The 7,500-nt window shown below is 45.3% G+C and overlaps 1 long non-coding RNA gene across 2 annotated transcripts in view; it reads right to left on the minus strand.

Moving 5' to 3' along the window:
• Positions 1–4,655: 4,655 nt before the first annotated feature.
• The window catches only part of LOC134446746 (uncharacterized), a 3,354-nt gene continuing 509 nt past the window's right edge, over positions 4,656–7,500 (minus strand). The window contains exons 2-7 of one of the 2 annotated variants that reach the window (XR_010034478.1): positions 7,390–7,500; positions 7,117–7,171; positions 6,297–6,417; positions 5,975–6,071; positions 5,536–5,704; positions 4,656–5,309 (exon numbers count right to left, since the gene is read on the minus strand). The exon at positions 7,390–7,500 is cut by the window's right edge and continues 23 nt beyond it. This is a non-coding gene — a long non-coding RNA (uncharacterized LOC134446746). Of the gene's footprint in view, positions 5,310–5,535; positions 5,705–5,974; positions 6,072–6,296; positions 6,418–7,116; positions 7,367–7,389 lie in introns of those variants that run through there. The other variant, XR_010034477.1, reaches the window with a different exon arrangement.

The following is a 7,500-nucleotide window of genomic DNA, read 5'->3' on the forward strand; positions in this document are numbered from 1 at the left end:
GGAGATCATCAAGGAGGGCAAGAAGGAAAGATTGAGGCACAACTAACCTCTAATGTTTAATGTCTAATAAACCTCTCGTTTTTCAGTGACTTGGTTGATAGTGGTGCAATCCTACCGCATCTCTCACCCGGTCCTGAGGGATGCACTGAACGAAGAGAGTAAGAGAGTGACAATGATGTGGATGTATTTTGAGAGAGAGAGAGCGAGAGTGAGTGAGAGAGAGAGAGAGAGAGAGAGAGAGAGAGAGAGAGAGAGAGAGAGAGAGAGAGAGTATATAAAATAAAAAAGAAGATAAACCAGACAAAAAAGATATAAACGGTAGAGAGGGAGATCAGGAAAGGCAAGAAGGAAAGTCCCATTGGAATAGAATAGGAAAGAAAAGAACATTATTGAAAGAAAAGGGTGAGAGAAAGGGAAGTAGAAGAGGAAAAGAAAGTGGAGGAGTGGTAATAGAGGAAGAGGATGATACAGAGAGCAGGAGGGGAGGAGGAGTTATAGAGGAAGAGGAGGATACAGAGAGCAGGAGGGGAGGAGGAGTTAGAGAGGAAGAGGAGGGTAGAGGGTTATTTTTATTTTTATATATTTTTGCTTATTTCTGCAAGGAATGCACAATTTCGTTGTGCTTGTCACAATGACAAATAAAAGATATTGTATATTGTATTGTATTGCATATAGAGCTTGAAAGTCCCGCCCCTTAGTTCCGCATTTCACGGGACCTAAGCTGTCCATCTAACAACATGGTAGCGAGTAAATATCTTCTGATCTCAGTCATTATATGCGCTGGGCTACAAATATGCTGTTTAAGAGGCTAGATAAAGATTATTCATGCAGAACTATCAATGTTTTGTTCCGAGGCCGTCTGCATGAAAAATGTGAAGAAACACAGCTTTCTAAAAAGTTTGGGGGTTCGTACGAAAAATTAAACAAAAATATCAGAAACAACATATATGGAGCTCGTGGCACAACTCGAAGGGGATAGAAATATCATTTTAATACCGCCATTGGATTACATGCTACGATTTTTGGCTAAAAACGCCGTTGAGGTCCCATGAAATCGGGGGAAGTGACATCACTTTCAAGCTCTATTCAGAGAGCAGGAGGGGAGGAGGAAGAGGAGGATACAGAGAGCAGGAGGGGAGGAGGAGTTAGAGAGGAAGATGAGGATACAGAGAGTGGGAGGGGAAGAAGCGTAGAAGAGGAAGAGGAGGATAAAGAGAGTGGGAGGGGAGGAGGAGTAGAAGAGGAAGAGGAGGATGCAGAGAGTGGGAGGGGAGGGAAGGGAAGGAGGAGTAATAGAGGAAGGAGGAGTGAAAGGAGATAAGAATGTACGAGTGTTAACGCAGCGGAAAAAATGAAGGAACAGATTGTGATCCGTGTGGCAGAAATAACCTCTAATGCTGTTTTTCACACATTCTCTCTCTCTCTCTCTCTCTCTCTCTCTCTCTCTCTCTCTCTCTCTCTCTCTCTCTCTCTCTCTCTCTCTCTCTCTCTCTCTCTCTCTCTCAAACACCCTCTCTCTCTCTCACACACACACACACACACACACACACACACACACACACACACACACACACACACACACACACACACACACACACACACACACACACACACACTCAGTGACTTGGTTGATAGTGGTGAAATCCCAGCGCATCTCTCATGTGGTCCTAAGGGATGCACTGATAGACTGATAGAGGAGGGCCATGCAGAGGAGAACAGAGCAGTGGAGACAACTAATCACACACACACACACACACACACACACACACACACACACACACACACACACACACACACACACACGCACACGCACACGCACACGCACACGCACACACACACACAAACACACGCATATACCCATAAGCATGTGAGCATGCCAGGAAATAGCAACAGGCGTTCTGGGAGCTGGGGACTCGGAGTCCTTTAAAGGACCCTATGCACCCCTCCATCCATCACGGGAGGAGAGGTAGAAGAGAGATGAGAGGAGAGCAGGGAGAGGAGAGGAGATAAGAGGAGAGGAGAGCAGAGTAGCAGAGAGGAGATGAGAGGAGAGGAGAACAGGGGAGCAGGGAGGAGAGAGGAGAGGAGAACAGGGGACAGAGGGGAGAGAGGAGAGGAGAACAGGGGACAGAGGGGAGAGAGGAGAGGAGAGGTACAGATGAGATGGATGAGAGGGTGACAGGGGAGCCGAGGGGTGAGAGGAGAGTAGAACAGGGGGCAGAGAGGAGAGATGAGAGGAGGACAGGGCAGGGAGAGAGAACAGGGAAGAGAGGGGACAGAAGAGATACAAAGAGGAAGAGCAGAGAGGACGGGGACAGGAGAGGAACGCAGGGAGTAGAGAGATGAGAGGGGAGCAGGGGAGTAGAGGTAAGAGAGGAGAGGAGAACAGGGGGACAGAGGGGAGAGATGAGAGGGGAGCAGGGTAGCAGAGGTAAGAGAGGAGAGGAGAACAAGGGAGGAGTGGGAAGAGGGGGCAGGGCAGGAGAGGTACAAAAGAATGGAGAGATGAGAGGCAGGTGAGGGAGGAAAAGCAGAGAGGAAAGAAAAGGGGAACAGGGGAGAGAAGGGGGGGCAGGGAAAAAGAGGAGAGGAGGGGGAAGATAAAGTGACTTCAGGGGGCAAAAACTGAAAAGAGGAAGTAGAGAAGAAAAAATAGAGGCGAAGAGGAGGAGAAGGGTCCAGCTGCAGTAAAACAGTTCCACCCTTAATGCAAGCACGCCCATGGGCGTTCCCGGCATTTGCCGTATTGGCCAATCGTGAAGGGATACTGCATGATGTCATTTTCAAGGCCATTTCCGGATGAAGGCTCCATGTTTTCAAAGATATCCCGTGCAAATTGTTATCTTCCAGAGAAACGTTTCACTGAACATTCCACTGACATAATATTCTCAACAATTTATGTAAGAAAGTGAGATAAATCACACGTTTTCTAATCCCAATATGTATTTTGCTTTGTCTTCCCGTACCTCGGACATTGTAGCCTACTGTTTAGGACTCGTGTCGCTATGCACACATTTGTCATAACGTCATCAGGTCGCCAAAATGCTTTGATTTCAACACGACAACGTTGACACATTTACAGTAAATACTGTATATAGGCCTATTGCCTAAATATATACTGTCAATGCGTTGGCATTACCTTACCTAGCTGTGTGTATCGAGGTCACTGTTAACACTGGGTAGGCTATATGATTAAACCACAGATTTTTTTAAGGGCTGTGATTAAACATCCTTTCCAGGATATTAACACACCCTGACAAATAATAATAATTATTATATGGTTGTGACGTCATCGGTCGAATGCTCCATTCATTTCAACGGGGCTCCCCAACGTTCGCACGTCTGTTACTTTTCGATAACGGACGGGTTGGTCTATAACAGACCGCTGTCAATGGCAACAAGACTTTTCACTGCTAAAGCGACTTTTCAACAACACTCTAATCAGCTTCTGTGATAGACAACACCTGTTGTCCTGGCTACCTGTTGCCTAGCGGTGTTCCACAACGGCACTGTTTTGTTTTGCGCAGCAACAATCTTAACATTAAATAGGCCTAAAGAAATGTCCCCGCCATGTGTGAATCATTTAAGTATATCCATATAATAAGCGGGTTAACTTTCGGCGAGTCGGTCGCTTTGTGGAATAGCAGCACTTCAGAGAGAACAAGACCCCTCCGCTCCGCGGTCTAAAGATTCTCTCTGTCGTGCTGCTATTCCACGGTAGCGACCTTCTCGCCGAACGTTAACCCTTACTTAAAAAAACCTTTTAGACGAGGTTGTTCACTTGGTAAGACATGATATAGGCTACTTAGAAAAGTTGTACGATGTACATCAGCAACACATTCCCGACTTTTCGAAGTAGTGTCACCTCACCAGTTATGTGGCCAGCTTGAAAAGAGCAGATATTAATGAAAAAATACATGAAATAGTATTTGAAATAGCAATAGGCTATTTGTTTGTTTTATTGGAGAAAAACGATTTCTTCATTACCATAGGCCTACCATACTCCATGTCTGTCTATGATTTAGGAGTGACCACACCATTGAAGCTTACACTTTATCCAGGAGAGGTTCCAGATTGGCCTGTCTTAATTCAAAGGCCATCAGAAAACAGAGAAAACTTTTCCTATCATCATAACCAGTGTTTGTGCATACATAATCAGGGCCGCTGACAGCTTTGGCTTTGCCCAGGACAAAGTCATCTGAAAGGGCCCCCCACTCAATACATAGACTACATACAATGTAATGAGGACCCATTCCTGGACCCTTCGTCTCACTGGGCCCAGGTCAACGGACCCCTTTGCCCCCCCTGTCAGCTTCCCTGCATGTAGGCCACATACATTGCTGAAAGAAGTGAACGAGACAGGAATGAAATGTGAATTTATTTCTGTTTACTTTTACACTATGAAGTGTGAACGGTCACCTCTCCCTCTCCTCATATTCAGAGTGCATAAAACAGCACTCAACTGTGTGGTCTGTTGATAGCCTGTGTAGTACAGTAGATTAGACTCCATTTTTTGACAAAAATCTATGGAGGGTTAACACAAAGTTTGAAATTGTGTTTGACCAGTCTCCAATGTGCATTTAACTAATAACTAAAAATAAGGCATTGGCATTAAATACAGACTGATACATACTATAAATACACGCACACAGACACCCAAACAGTGTGCAATAATAAGATTAACATACTGATGGACAATAAATACACAAACACAGTGGACACACACACACACGGCAGGAGAAGTTCATACAGGTGATGTGAAGATGCTGTATACAAGGTGCAATGAGTAAAGTGTAAGTGGCATGGTGAAAGAAGTGTTCATGGAATATTCTCCCGCGTCCTTGGTTATTCATGTGGTTTTCTTCAGTGCGTTGAGGAGTCTGATGGCTTGTGGAAAGAAGCCGTTTCCCAGTGTGCTTTTGCAGCACCGCATGCTGGGCTAGCGCTTCCCTGATGGTAGTAGGGAGAACAGGTAGGGGTGATCTTATGAGCTTTTCTGCTGTCCTCACCACTCTCTGTACTGCCTTCTAGTCTTCAGCTTGACGGCTGCCATGCCAGACAGAGAGGCTGCTGGTCAGGATGCTCTCAATGACACCCCTGTAGAAGGTGGTGAGTGCCGTTGTGGGGAGGTCGGCTCTTCTCTCATCCTTCGCAGGAAGTGGAGTAGTGTCTGTGCCTTTTTGAGATGGTGGAGCCATGTGGTGCAGTTGGCAGAGGAGAAGCGGCACAGTGGTTGGTGCTGGGTTGATCAGGTTCAGATCCGAAGTTGCTGGTGTCATCAGCCCTCCCTCTGAAAACTGGCTCTGTGCCTGTCAAAAAAAGTTATGCATGTTAATGTTATGAATGACAATTAAGACAAAAACAACCACCCCCTATCTACCTACAGAAGGACATGACATGAGCACGTGCATATGCTTGTGCACATGCCCCCCCACACACTGCTACTGTCTTAAAGTTTGGTGCACGTGCATGCATGCATGCCTATTCTCCCCCCTTTGCCTCAAGTCAAGTGTGCATTTTAGAGGTTGTCCTCACCTGCACATGTGTGAAGAGCAGGAAGATTGGAGGTTGAGGATGAAGAGGCAAGGCAGGAGGTTCTCCTTGTGAGCGGCCCTGGTCCTGATGCTGATTGCCCATCACCATGCTGTGGTTCATCAAACCCATTACCGGCATATCAATGCTGAACAGGAACGACTGCTTCCATCTGCACGCATGCACACAAACACACAAACACACACAAGAGGGATACATAGAATACACTACATAAAAATCACACCCATCATTTTAATGCAGAACACCAGGCTGAAGAGATACACAGCTTCTGGCCTGTGCAGGGATCACTACAGTGCCAGTGTTTTGTATTATCCTCTATCCAAATTTTTTTTCAATAAATAAACACAGCACAGAAAGGAATTACTGTATGAAATACTTATTGGTCTAGTGCAGAACAAAACAGATTCAGTGTTTTACTCACCACTGTGTGCAAGTTTCTGTGTTCAGCTCAGGTGGAAGCCTCCATCACAACATGTTGGTACTGACATTAACCATCCTTCAGAAAACTGCCTCTCTGCCTGTCAGAAATAGCAAAATAATGTTAACACAACAAGGTAGTATCTTAAAGATATCCTTAACCAAAGACAGACAGACACACACTGCCACTGTCTTGGTTCTAGGACACACACACGCCCTTTAAGGGTCACATCACATGTAATGGCCGGGTTCTCACTCACTCACTCACTCCTTTTCTCCTACTTTTGCCTCAGACAATGCAGTGAGTTTTTAAAAATTGGCCTTACCTGCACATGTGTGAAGGACAGGAAGGGAGGTTGAGGATGGAGCTGCCAGTCAGGAGGTCCAGAGCTGTCCTGGTCCATCACCATCATGTGGATCATCAACCCCAACCCCAACTTCTTATATCTGCGTGAACACATTCACAAACACACACACACAATAGGCGAGATACAGGTTATATGGCACATTAGGAGGCAGGGGTATTGTTGCACTCTAGATGTTTAGAAATAAGTAGGTGCGTGGACCCAAAAAGTAGAGTTCAATGTGGGAGTACACTAAATAAGACACTGAGGTCAAGTCACTGCTCTCTGATGGCAGCAACCTGAAACATCTGCTCTACTCTGCTCTGAGAAAAATAAATAAATTGACCTTAGTGTCTTATTTAGTGTGTGAACCTGCTCCCACATTGAACTATATGGCACATTTAAAATCAGACCCAATGACAAGTCAAGTCAATGCCACGGACATGAACCGACCATTACATTAAAATAACAGACTAAACAGTCTTTGGATGATTGAAGAGGCAGGAGAGATGAGGGGCCTCGATCCAGTAGCATTTATTTACTTCCCAATCTGAAACAAGACAGGGCGGACACAATGAGGCACACTGCAAGCAGATTCTTTGGGGTCGAAGCAAACGGCTTTCCCCTTGCCAATCTTCCAGAAGTGAGAGAACACTACAGCAGCTAGACAAGCTACTGTTTACAGTGTAATAGAGAAACCAAGGCACTTAGATCGTATAGTTTACAAAGTTAAAACCAAAAGAAAACACAATGTTTATCACCGAAAATACCACAGGGATCTCTTTCATACATTAACACATACCTGACAGGGCGGACACAATGAGGCACACTGCAAGGGGTCGAAGCGAACGGCATTCCTGCGACACAATAGGCTCGTTAGCACCTGTTAACTTCATAACGATCGCGGACATTAATGGCGCTAATGTACATACTTTGAGCGAAAATTACAACGAAAATATCAACACAAACGTAACAGAATATCTTCCCATCAAAGATCAATAAAATAACAGAGAAATTAAAGTACAGAAACATCATTAAATAATTTGTAACACGGAGGGAAAAAAACACAGCTTACCCCTTGCCAATCTTCCCGAAGTGAGGAAGAGTTCCGGGTGCCACACCAATTAACGCCCCATCAGAAACAATAGGTAACGATAAACCCATCCCAAGTAGTATCTACATTGTA

This window comes from Engraulis encrasicolus, chromosome 4, assembly GCF_034702125.1.
Source record: "Engraulis encrasicolus isolate BLACKSEA-1 chromosome 4, IST_EnEncr_1.0, whole genome shotgun sequence".
NCBI lineage: Eukaryota > Metazoa > Chordata > Actinopteri > Clupeiformes > Engraulidae > Engraulis > Engraulis encrasicolus.